The sequence below is a fragment of the Adiantum capillus-veneris genome, chromosome 11, assembly GCF_014529385.1.
Source record: "Adiantum capillus-veneris isolate H3 chromosome 11, ASM1452938v2, whole genome shotgun sequence".
In the NCBI taxonomy this organism is placed as follows: Eukaryota; Viridiplantae; Streptophyta; class Polypodiopsida; order Polypodiales; family Pteridaceae; genus Adiantum; species Adiantum capillus-veneris.
The window spans coordinates 134,765,891-134,779,677 of record NC_140941.1 but is presented as its reverse complement, the minus strand read 5'-3'; positions in this window follow the sequence as shown (position 1 = coordinate 134,779,677).

The following is a 13,787-nucleotide window of genomic DNA, read 5'->3' as shown; positions in this document are numbered from 1 at the left end:
GATCCAGGTTACCCAGATTATGTATGCAGACTTCTCAAAGCTTTGTATGGTTTGAAGCAGTGCTCTAGAGCATGGTATGACAGGATTGCCAAGTATCTTGTCAGTATTGGTTTTAGGAGAGCTCATGCTGATCATTCACTCTATGTACGTGAGAGTGATGTGGGGATTGTGGTCATTACCATATATGTAGATGACCTTATTATTGTTGGTGACAATGCTATGGAGATTGACCATGTGAAGGGTCTTCTCAAACAGGAGTTTGAAATGAAAGATTTAGGCGAGTTGCGCTACTTTCTTGGCATTGAGGTGATCAGGACTCCAAAGGGTGTATGGCTATCACAGAGACAGTATGCTTTGGACATGTTGTCAAAGTATAGTATGGCTGATTGTAAGCCAATTTCTATTCCCTTGGATGTGAATGCAAAGCTGAGTGCAGAGAAGGGTGATGTTGTTGAGGATGTCAACATGTACAGGAAGATTGTGGGTAGTCTAATCTACTTGACTATCACGAGGCCAGACTTGAGCTACACAGTAGGCTTGGAGAGTCAATTCATGCAGCTTCCGAGGAAGCCACATTTGGATGGAGTACGACGCACACTTAGGTATGTGCAAGGTACTCTTGACTACGCATTGTTCTATGCAGCAGATGCACCATTAGCATTGTATGGGTATACAGATGCAGATTGGGCAGGTAGCATTGTTGATAGGAGATCTACGAGTGGCTTCATGTTCTCTTTTGGGAGTGCTGCTGTTACTTGGAGCAGCAAAAAGCAGCCTACGGTTGCTTTATCGAGCACAGAGGCCGAGTACAGAGGTGCAGCAGTTGCGGCGTGCGAGGTAGCTTGGCTACACACATTACTTGAGGACTTGGGAGTGCAGGTGGACTAGCAGATTGTCATTCATTGTGACAACCTCAGCAGCATGCAGTTGGCTAGGAACCCAGTGTTCCATGCAAGGACCAAACACATAGAGGTCCATTACCACTACGTTCGAGAGCGAGTGTTGGCGGGCGACATCAACTTGGTCTACGTCAGCACAGAGGAGCAGATAGCGGATATCTTTACCAAGGCCCTCGGAGCTGAGAAGCTTCGACGTTTCTGGACTATGCTTGGACTCTGCGACATGCAGAGCTCGAGGGGGAGTGTTGAGATGTCGAGCTCTACACCTTGAGCTGGCATCCACTACGGGTCTTGGCCGCTTACGGCATTTACTCACTGGCGCGTTAGGTGACCGACACGGAGGATCTCTGCCAGTGATTCTGCAACTGGACTACACTTATAGTGCCAGCCTAGTACGCTTCTAGCGAGTTCACACTTAGTGACCGCATGTACATATGTGCTACTTTTCAGCTTTAGCACTTCGTCATTTTGTACTATCTTTTCTGTGAAGAAGAAGAAGAAGCTTTCCATCTCTGTGTGCTTTGTGCTTGTCTAGTGTAGCTCTCTTGCATCCTCATTCTTTACAAAACCCTTACCTATTACCTCTTTGGCCGCTTCCAAAACTTTAACTTAAAGTCACTTCAAGCCTTAATGCTCTAACCCTTGCAATCTATATAGCAAATACTAGATGGCTATAAGCTCACAGCCCCTATGTAAGTCATAATTTTTTAATTGACCAAAATAATTGCACTTTTAGCACAAAATCTATTTTAGCTCAAATAATCCTCAATTGAAGTCCAAACTTAAACACCACTAGGATTCTCGTGACTAGATTTAGCTATGGTACAATTATGATCTCAATCTATGACAGGGGGACATGGATCACAATCCATGTACCTCAGTGGTGATGAAACTCTAAAAACACAACTAGGTTTCTTGTAGTTCTAGATTTAGCTATGGTACAATTTTGATCTCAGTCTATGCCTCAGTTGCAGAATGTGATGGAACTTTACACATAGCTTGCCCTTGGTACCCTGACACCAGCTATAGTTTGTATGATTTGGACTTGATTAGGTCGGCTCAAAGGAAAACCCTAGGTTTGATTTTGCAATTTTTCACTTTGAACTATTTTTTCCCCCTTTTGATTAAATTTTTGGATTCTTTTTGCAATCTTTCTTTGGGAAGTATTGTTTCCAATGGCCTCTGCTATAGACAAGAAAAGTCTCTGCCAAATTTTTCAGATGAGGACATGGATCAAGATCCATATTCCGTCACTTTTGGGCTTGAAATTTTGGTGAGCTGATATGTTATGGTATTTGTAGCCTACCCCCAAAATCCTTTTGAATTTGGATCAGTTTAGTCAGCCAAAAGTGAATTTTTGGGTGTGTTTAAGAGGTTTTTGACTATCCTCTGACTTTGTCGATTTTGACCACCCTTTTCAACTATTTTGTAGGTGTGCTTTTGGAAAATGTATTTCTATAAGTCTCATCTACGTATACTGCTCAATTTTCAACCAAAATCTCTAATGAGGTACATGGATCACGATCCATGTTTAACCTCCTTTTGACATGAAACTTTGTCAGCTTGTAGTCTCTAATATTTTGAAGCTATTTCCCATATATTTTTGGATTTGGATTACAAAAAGTTGATTTTTTTCAATTTTTGGTCATTTTTTATAATTTCCTTTATTTGAGTGTCGTCACTATCAGTCAACTGGTCTCAATTCTAGTTCAATGTGTCTCTAAAGGACATGGATCGCAATCCAAGTTCGACCATAGAGTTTAATGAAATTTATCGATTTGCACCTGGTGAGTTTGTTGAGGCCCTTGAGCACCAACGTTTTTAGTTTTGATCAGCTTTTAGGTCTCTACCATCAAATTTTCAAAATTTTAGAGTTGTGGTCTTTTTGCCTAAAATGTGGTTTTAAGCCCTTTTTGTAATGATCTTTTCAATGCAATTTGATGGTGTCGAATTCTGGGATCAGCTACCTTTATGTGTTGGAAAGAAACTTGGAACAAAAACAAACAAAACAATGGAAATTAAAGCCATAACAAAAAAAAAAAAGTACTTTCAAGCATTGAGAAAATTTGAACAATGAAATGCTTTTTTCATCTCACTCACAACTCTCTTTATCTCTCAAGGATAGCTCTAGCCGGTCCCTTGACTCTAGACTCTATCAAGCATTAAACCGACATCTAGCTAGCTTACTACTAATATATAAATGGAATGGATGAAAAATCTTTGAAAAAGAATGCTCTAAATATGCATTAGGTCACTCATCACCTAAAGGTCATTCCCTGAGAAGGGCGCCAATGTTAGCAGGTCACTACATACACGTCTATAGCATAGATATCTGGCACTAACATAACAATTTCAATACTTAGGGAAGGGACTTGGATGGGGCACGGAGACTTTGAGGTTATCAGTCCCCTCAAGAAGTGAATCTAACAAGCAAAAGAATCAACTCAACAAGCTAATCACCACTTCTAGATCTAAAAATGTGCATATGTCCTATCTCACCACTCTAGGTCATCACGCCATTTTGATGACTAAACGGACTCGGATCATCACAAAACTTTAAGGAAATCTATATTAGGTCTAAAGGGACAATTATATAAAGTCTGGTGGCCATCTAACAAGGTACCAAAATCACGATCCATCATGTACCAGATCATAAACACTACAACACAACAAAATAAATAGGTCACCTCAAGTTCTAATAACACTCTCCAAATGTTAAAAAACACTAATTTAAGTACTCAAAATTGAAGATAAGATTCACGGATGCTAGTGGTGAACCATAGCTAAACTTGAAATGCTTACACTTAATTAAAAGAGCAAGAGACAAGGAACACAATGCAATTCTCAAAACTGAATTTGGATTATTCAAGAGATAAATGGATTACAAATTGGAGCAGAATAGTGGCTTCATAGTCTTACACAAAGCTCTTTTATTTCCCATAGATAATGATTATGTGTTCAAACTAAGGTTTTTCACCTTTATACCTAGGGCTTTCGAAATGGTCAATGGCCAACCACTTGGGATTCAAGTACATGATCAAATGTTACAGCTCAAAGTTTTACAACTTTGGATTAAAATTACACATGCTTATTTACAAGGATTCTCGAAAAAATAAGCTAGATTACATAAAAAATATGGCTTGGAAAAGGCGTGGCCGACTAGGATGGTGCCCGTCGATTGCATCGGCCAAACACTAAACATAGTCTTTACTTGGCTAAGTGGAGTCCCCTATTCTACAAGTATATATGGTATTGTAATGGTAGTGCTCCAAGGAGCTTAAGGTCCAAAATTTGACTACAAAAAAATAGAAAGGTATATAGTGACCATAGCTCTTCAAACATGCAAAATATTGGTGTAAACTATAGAAGAAAAAATGCTTTAAACATTGTTGTTAGTAATTTATTGGAAGGGTTTGGCCTAATTCACGACAATTTGGAATATTCAATCAAAACAATATCCCTATCATGTACATGGCATTGAAGAACAGCATATTTTTTATGTGTCTATGTAAGCATATGCATGCCATATGCATACATGCAATATCCTTATCGTGTACATGGCATTGAAGAACAGCATATTTTTTATGTGTCTATGTAAGCATATGCATGCCATATGCATACATACATCAGCATGCTCAACATGATTAGAGAAGCATGAATCAAGAATGTACACTCTTGGCAAGCCCATGAATGCCTATGTACACACAAAAGCACCAACCGAGAGCGTGATTACCATGCACGGAGCGGAAACAAAAGTAGAGAGAGAAAGGATTGGTGACTTTGGAGTTTAAAGCTCCTTACCTTAATCCAAGGAGTAGTTTCGATTGTGAGCTAGTTGTCAAGAGGCTTCTCGTGTTGCCACAAGAGAGTGACGATGAGAGTTACATAGAGGTTTACTCCAGGAGGTTGATGAAGAGTGCAATCACCATCACTACAAGAGGTTATGTGCAGTTGTGACGCTTTTAGCGACAGAAATACACTGGGTTTTTTTACTCCCCGGCGTCGCTACCACCGTCGCTAAAAGTGTCGCTACGAGAACGTCGCTATAATCGTCGCTAACAGCGTTGCTATATGCGTCGCTAAATAGCAACACCTATAGCGATGATTGCAATCCTTCTGTAGCAACGCTTATAGCAACGTTGCAGAACCTTATATAGAGACGCTTATAGAAACGCCCAAGAATTAAAAAATTTGGGTGACAGGGCATTCAAACCATCAACCATATTGAATGTTTCCATAATAAAGTATACCTAAATGAATCCAAGATAAGCACGGATTCACCTTTGAAAGAAAGTGCAAGGTATAGACCCAAAGTAGTCACCCACAAGACAATATAACCATTAACTCCATCATGCATAGTATTGTTTGCAGCATAAAGATACAAAACGACAAAAGTAATTGGACGAAAGTGAATTGACAAAAGTAAATCAATGACAAAATTATACACATCATAGGCAAATTCACTTGATTGTTAAGCTTTGCAAATGTAATAGTTACAACACAATTGTCATTATTGAGAAAATACATCGTTTTTCAATAGTTACAAAAAGACGTGCATACGTCATCTCATTATACATGGTATGACAAAAGAAAACTAGTGCTATTTGGCTATGGCTAGACTGATGTCGTCTAATCAGACGTCTCATCCCGTCCAAGCGGCATATCTGTCGGATTTTGTAGAAAAAAACAATAAGGCTTTTTGTAAGTATAAACATATAATTATAAAACAATCTATTTTCTTAGCTTATCATTAAAATACAACAAATGTAAAAGAGTAAAGTGAAATACTAACCATGCCGCCATGAGAACTGAGAATGTCCAATCAGGGTGTTTAAGCCCTTTCTGCCCCTGTGCTATCGCTCGTACGGTGTGGTGTCACGTCCTGTCATCGACCACTGTTCAAAACATACAAAGAATACATTATGTTAGAATTTAAAAGTACAAATAGACGTAACTACCAAACCTAAAGGGCAATGCAAAAACACTTACAAAATCGGCCTCAAATGATGTCCACCCGCCGCTCCCCAAGTGGTGTGAGCTCCCTGCCTCTACTCGCGCTTTGGCTGCCTCCTTTTGTTGCTTCCACTTGTCAAGATTCTCGCGCGCTGCTCACTTCGTATTCTTCCAATCTTCTCTGGCCAGCCAATCCGGTATGTTCCACCCATGCTTTATTGCTTTTTGTACTTCAAAACGCTTATGCTTGCAGTATTCGCGCATTCGAAGTTTCATCAGGTCTTCATTGAAGTGCTCATCTCGACTTGACATGGGAAACTCGTCATGTAGCATGCTGATGACTCTGCCTTTTAATTCATTTGGCACTTCACTCCAGGTGTTTAGTATGTAGGGTTGAAACACCTGAGAGCAAAGGCCACGCATGCGCGAGATCACCTTCTTACCATTGTCATCCAAGATGATGTCGCCGCTGATGTCGACTGAGTACGGTAAGCCCTCTCGCCCGTGACATGTGAACCTGGGTGTCTCGGTAAGGGTCTCGAGTGGCGTCTTGATGTGGGTACGGATGGCAAGTGTCTCCACTAGAGTCTGGACCCCGAAGCGAAGAGTGTCGACTAGGGTGAGTCCCAGAGGAGTAGCGAGTGGTGTGTAGCTAGGAACGGCCGATAGTCGCACAAAACCTGTAGTAGATGGCAATGCTGTGAGGCTGGTGTGGAGGCGGGCAAAGAAGGGGAAGGCAAGGAGCCTCTCCGACTACAAGGCGATGTCGAAGCATCAGCGGCGGCATCTCCACAGCAACCGCCTCCGCCACCACTAGAACGTTGGTGCCTAGAAGAGTGTGTAGATTGTCTCACGACACCAAACTCTCGGAGCGCACTGAGTGCTCCAAAATAGAGGAAGATGCTAAATGAGTGGAACAACATGACGGTGCTCCAGAGCGATGACTCTCCTCGTACCACCTCCTCTGCTTGGGTGACAAGGAAGAAAGAAACTGATCATCATCCATACATGCATTAAACACACAAACATTAATTCTTAATGATGAATGAAAAAGAAAATATGATCAAGTTATAATCTACACTATAGATAATGGGGGGGAGGGAGAGAGAGAGAGAGAGAGAGAGAGAGAGAAAGAGATAGACTTTTTCACTGCGTCGAGAAAGGCGTCCAACAACAAGGCCAAATTTTGGCAGGTAGCAACACTGGCCAAACTTTGGCAAGTAAAATTGGGCACGCCTTTGGTGGACTACATGCCTTCAGGTGGCAAAAATCCTGCACGCAAAGAAAGTTCCTTACAAATTCGGTGACGTTGTAGTGACAAGGACTAATGGATCTGACCGCGATAGCTCAGAAGCGGGACTGAGTAGTTCCCTGCCGTGTAAGGCCAAACAATGGCGATGAGGAGTTCAAGCCAGCTTCAAATCAAACCTTAGTGAGTAGCGATGCATGCTTCCTACTTCTTTATTAGAAGAGCAAGATCTGCCTGCCCTTTGAGGACTCCTTCGGCTTGGAGTGAAAGCGATGACGATTAAACACAATTTAAATTTCTCAAGTATAGCATATAGACAAGAATGGACAAAAAGCCACGTGAATACAGTATTTATTATAAAATGGAGCAAAATTGTTCAAATACAATGTTTATGGCTTTAAGAGGTCTCTCTCTCATCCTCACATAGCTCAGCATAACTCCCTATGTCTATATAGAGCTCTTTGTTTAGGCAGATGTCCTCCGTTTCATTTTGTAGATCCTCTGCATGCACCCCATAGAGAGTAGTCGCTTGATGCTTGTCTAGCACCACCTCAGCGGCTTCTGACTGAGCATCCTCTACGATCTCCTCCACTGATGCCGATGTGATTGGCACATTATAGCCCTCATACATCCGGGCACTACAAGGGGCTACCTCTATGACGTACCACCAGTTTGATGCAGACTTTGTAGGATGAAATACCATTTGCAAGAGCCACATAGCTTACATGAGTTCTTCCAGGCACATGACTTCTAAAATTGGATGTTAGATATTTACAGACTTACTTGTTCACAATGCTTGGGTAGTACGCAAGTGTCTCTTAGGTCGGTCCACTTTCTAGTTGAATCCACCTTAAGGAAGCCAGACTCTCCTCTATGCACAGTAGCATTGCAACCCTCCATGTTTATCTTAAACCATTGCACATTGAACAAGTCCACAAAAAATCCTCTTTAATCGATCCTCAAAATCTCTTGTAGTGTGCCGAAGTAAGTGAGTTCCGCCACCACAGGATCTGCATCGGAGGACCGTTGTCGACTAGACTGTTCAAATTTTTTCATGATTCCACAATCTTGTGTAAAATGCTTTTTGTCGATCCGTTCCACCCTAAAATGTTGATCTTTACACCATGCTACTGTGTATGACTTATACTACAACCAACAAAGATTATGATGGCCGTTCAAACATCTAGAAATTCGTGATCCATACATTGCAAACTTACCTTTGTCACGCAACCCTGAGAGTACTTCCACACCTCCTCAGTCACTTCTTCACCGCACTGTTGTGCGCTTTTCAATTGGTTGTGCAACCATCTTAAGCTCATGAATGTTGGTAGGCTCTCAAGACCCGCTGGATAATGCATCAATGGTCGTCTTCCCCGCCTCCACTCGATTTGTGTCCTTTGTTGCTCTTGCTTTGCATCCTCGTATTCTGAAATCTACTTTTGCATCACTGGATTGTGAAGCATGCAAAATTGATTGATTTTAGCCTCTAGATCTTTTGTCATCTTCTTCTCAACACCGAGATTGCACATGAAAATCTCAGATATGCGCTCATCATCTATGGTTCGCCATAGCGTGTCTCGCGCTTTATCAAATCCGTCTAGCCATTCTCCAATGTAAACTAGGGACTCTGATACCAGCCAACCTTCTGCCATGCTACCCTCCGGACGTGCCTTCTAACGCACATATCCCTTGAGCGTTTTCATGAAACTTTCTAAAAAGAACATCCATCTGGAATGTACTGTGCCAGTTATTTCCACCTCATCAACTATGTGAACAAGAAGATGCACTTGAATGGTTGGCATGGTAGTAGGAAAGTGTTTCTCAAACATGCACACAACCTCCACCAGTGTTTAGTTTGGCGAATGGTATGGAGTCTACATGGATCTCCTTTTGTGAGATCCATTGCACCAACTTCGCAAGTTTGTAGATTGTGGTACGGACGTCAGGAGACAAACATCCCTCAATGGCCATCGGTAAAATAAACTGTAAAACACGTCTAGCAATGATATTAAAGTCCACACACAAATTTGTTACACAATTCCCACTATGATATATTCCACTTCAAACATACCTGACACATTTTATGCCAGTCGTGTGACTTCAAAACAGTAAGCTTCCCTTCTTTAGTGAAACACGTTCGGAGCCAGTGCATTATGCCAGTGGGGGTCCGCACAGATCGAATGGTCTCTTTTACTTTGCGTTCTTGGGCTCCTGTCAAAATCCATGGCACTTTAGGGAGTTTTATCGATCTATCGGATGCTGTTTGTGGCCAATATTGCTCCATACGATCCACATTTCTAAGGTCAACTCTGGCTCCTAAAGTATCTTTCTTGCCGATCAGATGGTCCCACAACAGATTACCCACATTCTTGAATATGTACATTGGATCGAGCAAATGATTGATCATGAGTCTGGGCCAATATGGTAACTCGTATCATAGAGAGAGTCTCTTCATCCCTGGAGACAAACCATCATCACACATCTCCTTTTGCTCTAACCATGCTTATGCAGATATCTTCGGTGGCTCTCTTTCCAAAAAACCATCGTGTAACTCATGATTCTCTGGAAGATACGCTTGATGACCTTTGTAGATTTGGTTCTTCAGTGAGGGCGTCCGACTTGCATTAAGTCTAGGTCCACATGTGACACATGCTTTGTATCCTCTTGTTTGAAGCCCTGCATGTATACACATGACAATAGATAAGCTTGAGAAAAGCCAACATTTATAGTGTTTGAGTTTGAGTATAAATCACCTGAGCATTGTGTTAGTCCGGGATAGTCATGCATGGTCCACATTAGAATTCCTCTGATCAAAGCATTTCGTCGACCTGTGTGTCAGCTCATATCCACCACTTCTATGCCAATCCACAATTATTGTAGCTCTTCCAATAGTGGACGAAGATACACATCCATATTCTTCATTTTATACCGTCTCGGCACAATCAAGCTTAGAAACAGGTGCCCCTTCTTGGTAGTCAACCACAGGGGAATTTTGTAGTTGACGATGACAACGGGCCATACATTGTAAGATGTTGACCTCTGACCAAATGGATTTACGCCATCCATAGCCAGACCTATGCGCAAATTTTGAGCTTCCCTGGAAAAATCCGGCCATGTGTCGTCTATATGTTTTCATGTTGTGCAATCTGCAAGAATCTGTAGCACACCATCCGAAGATCTATTCTCCTCGTGCCATGATGCTAGGGCGGCCATGGACTTACATTCAAAGAAATGCTTGATGCGAGAAAGCAGAGAAAAATGTCGCAAAACCTTTTGTGGAATTTTTTGTCCATGGAGATCTACTCAATATCTCTCAGAATCACATTTTGAACACTTCTCCATGTCTATGTATTCCCCTCTGATAAGAATGCAGTTGTTAGGACAAGCATGAATCAAATTGTATTCCATCCCCAAGTTTTGCAATATCTTTCTTGCTTCCTCTCTGGAATCTGGAACACATTATCAGCTGGCAGTATGTGCTCTTTGAGCAATCTACACAGTGAAAAAAATGCGGTACACTTGTGTAAGTAATCTATCATATCATTATCATCTAGAGTTTTTTATTGAAGTAAACACATTGTAATAAATCACCTGAAAAGCGTTGTGACGCTAGTGTCACTCCATTGGCATGCATGTTGAGAAGAACCAAGAGTGCCTTCAATCTAGACACACGTGCTCCATCATACAATGGCGTATCGGCTTCACTTTTCATATCATCATAGATAAGCCTTTCTGAATCCATGATCGTCTCGATCATGTTTTCATTGATCTCAGGCTCAAACATAGCCTCGTTGGAAATGTGGTCTGCATGATCATCCTCCGAGCTGTCAACGGCTACATCTTGTGGCCTCACGTATGTTGGTTGACCAAAGCGCCTGCGAATATGTCTATTGGGTTGCAAGATTGCTGCATGTTGACCAATGTCAGAGTCTGACGAGTTATAATTGGCAACAACTCGATCTATAATAGATGGATCACCTTGAAAAATTCGTGAACGTGCTGCAAAGAAACGCGTCTTGTTCGTCGCACAGCATGTTTGCATTGGTTACAATGACATAAGATCTTTGTTGAGAGATAGGTGTTTCGGTTGGATGGCCCCACATCGTCGTCACTACTCATAATGAATGTAAAAACCTTATAACCTGGGCATAAATTTAATCTTCTATTGGCATCCTCCGTCTTTTATCTCTCTCTCTCTCTCTCTCTCTCTCTCTCTCTCTCTCTCTCTCTCTCTCTCTCTCTTTGATCACACTGTAAACTACCTCACATTCTCTAGTCATGTCCAATCCCCGCACACCTCGGTCTAGAGGTACACGGAGATCAAAACCACCGGGTTATAATCTTGTCTTTATTGGTCAATACCTATATTTGTGGGTACGAGAAATCTACACACCCACGTCTACATGACAAAGCATGTAGTGGATAAAACCCCTTTGCCTCTTCTTTAGCTGTAGCAATTCGCAGCATCTTAGCATCTCTTCATAGCAGATCCTTGTTCGAGGGATTATTGTGCACATTACATGTTAGCCTCCAATCTGAGTATAATGCCGTTGAAAGCTTTCCAACTTAAGGTCGCATCCATAGAGAGGAAGAGAGGGATCACCGTTGGCCTAATCTAATTTTCCATAATCCCGAAGGTAGACTTTAATATAAAAACAAAATCCAAAATCTAATCTTAAATCTAACCTAATTGAACATATGGTGATTCTAAGCTAATTGAACATGGTTAGTGGATGAGTTAACAGGTATCAAATTCTTATGTGAATATACATATTGTTGTATACCTAGTGTTTGCTCTTTGGGCAAAGCCTTGAGCTTAGCTGAAACTCTCCCTTCATTGACATGCCCTAAAATCTAACCTAAATTTAAATATAATCTAATTTTAAATCTAACGTAGCTAATCTTAAATTTTGTCATAATCTTAAATATAAATCTAATCTAATCTTAAACTCAATATAAACCTAAATCTAATCTAATCTTAAATCTAACCAAACCTAAATGTAATTTAACTTAATTTTAAATCTAACTTAAATGTAATATAACCTAATCTTATGTCTAATTTAAATCTTAACCTAATCTTAAGTCTAACCTAATTTTAAATTTAGCATAAATTTTAAATATAAGTTAAATACAAGTTAATCTAATCTTAGATCTTAATCTAACCTAATTTTAAATGTAATTTTGAATCTAACATAACGTTAAATCTTAATATAACATTTCATTTCATATTTTCTCTACTTTTTTTATCTATCTCTCTCTCTCTCTCTCTCTTTGTTTTCTCCCCTTACCTCTCTCTTTTCGTCTTCTCCCCCTCTCTCTCTCTCTCTTTGTTTTTTTTTTTCTCTCTCTCTCTCCCTCTTTCTCTTTCTCTTTGTTTTCTCCGCTTATCTCTCTCTCTCTCTCTCTCTCTCTCTCTCTCTCTCTCTCTCTCTCTGCTTTATATCTCTCTCTCTCATTCTCTCTCTTTACTCTCTCTCTCTCTCACTCACTCACTCATTCTCTCTGTTTACTCTCTCTCTCTCTCTCTCTCTCTCTCTCTCTCAATGTGTGTGTATGCATTCTTTGTTTATGCATGTGTGTGTAATTTTTTGTACATTCAATGTGTGTGTATGTGTTTTTTTTAATGCATGTGTGTACACTCTCTCTCTCTCTCTCTCTCTCTCTCTCTCTCTCAAAGACACAATGTGTGTGTGTGTGAGAGAGAGAGAGAGATTGAGAGAGAGAGAGAGAGAGAGAGAAAGAAGGGAAGGGAATATAAGAGGGAGGAAAGGGAAGGAGCATACTTGGTTCTCCTTCCTCTCCTCGTGTGTGTGTGTGGGGGGGGGGGACGGGAGGGGGGAAGAGAGAGAGAGAGAGAGGGAAAGGCACGAGTTTACCTGCTTCGCTAGAGCGTCGAAACTCAGATCTCAGTTTTTGGCGCTCTCGGTTTATTTTTTACCTTGTCGGTGTCGCTATGATTGTCGCTATAAGAGTCGCTATGCAACAAATAATATAACGACGCTCATAGCGACGCTGTGGATTTTAACATTTGAGCGTCGTATTGTTAGCATCGCTAATATGAAGAACCACTTGTAGTGCATGAAAGGAGAAGATAAGTAATAGAGAGAGAGAGAGAGAGAGAGAGAGAGAGAGAGAGGTTCTTTCCTCGCGTGTAGCAAGCAAGAGCTTATTTGTTGAATATGGAGATGGTGATGGAGAGCTTGCTTCACCTTTAATAAGTAGTTATGATGACTTTCATTGCGTATGTAAGTTATTGTATGTACCTTGTGTGTGGGCACAAATGCTCCTTATAGAGGTTTTCCCAACACACGGAGTGATGGCCAAGCAAAAACTGGGCGTCTAGTGTTTTTCCCGAAGCTCGGCTTAATTTTTGAAAAGAAAATAAATTTCTCTAAAACGATAGCTTACTTTGGTTTTTATTTTAAAGGTCAGCCCTTAATGACCATTCAATTCCAAAGTCAATTTACTTAGTAAAAGGAATCTTGGCAACTTTAGCTTCACGAGACTAAGTAATAATAGAATCATACTTTTTGCTAAAAAGCACCGAAAGATATAAAAAGCAAGTTGAAAATTAATAAAGATTGGAAACGGCTTCGCTTTTCACTTTAAAAGATTACAACATTATATATATAGTAAGCATTTCAAATCAAAATTGATGGAGATAAAACTCATGGATGCACTTAGAA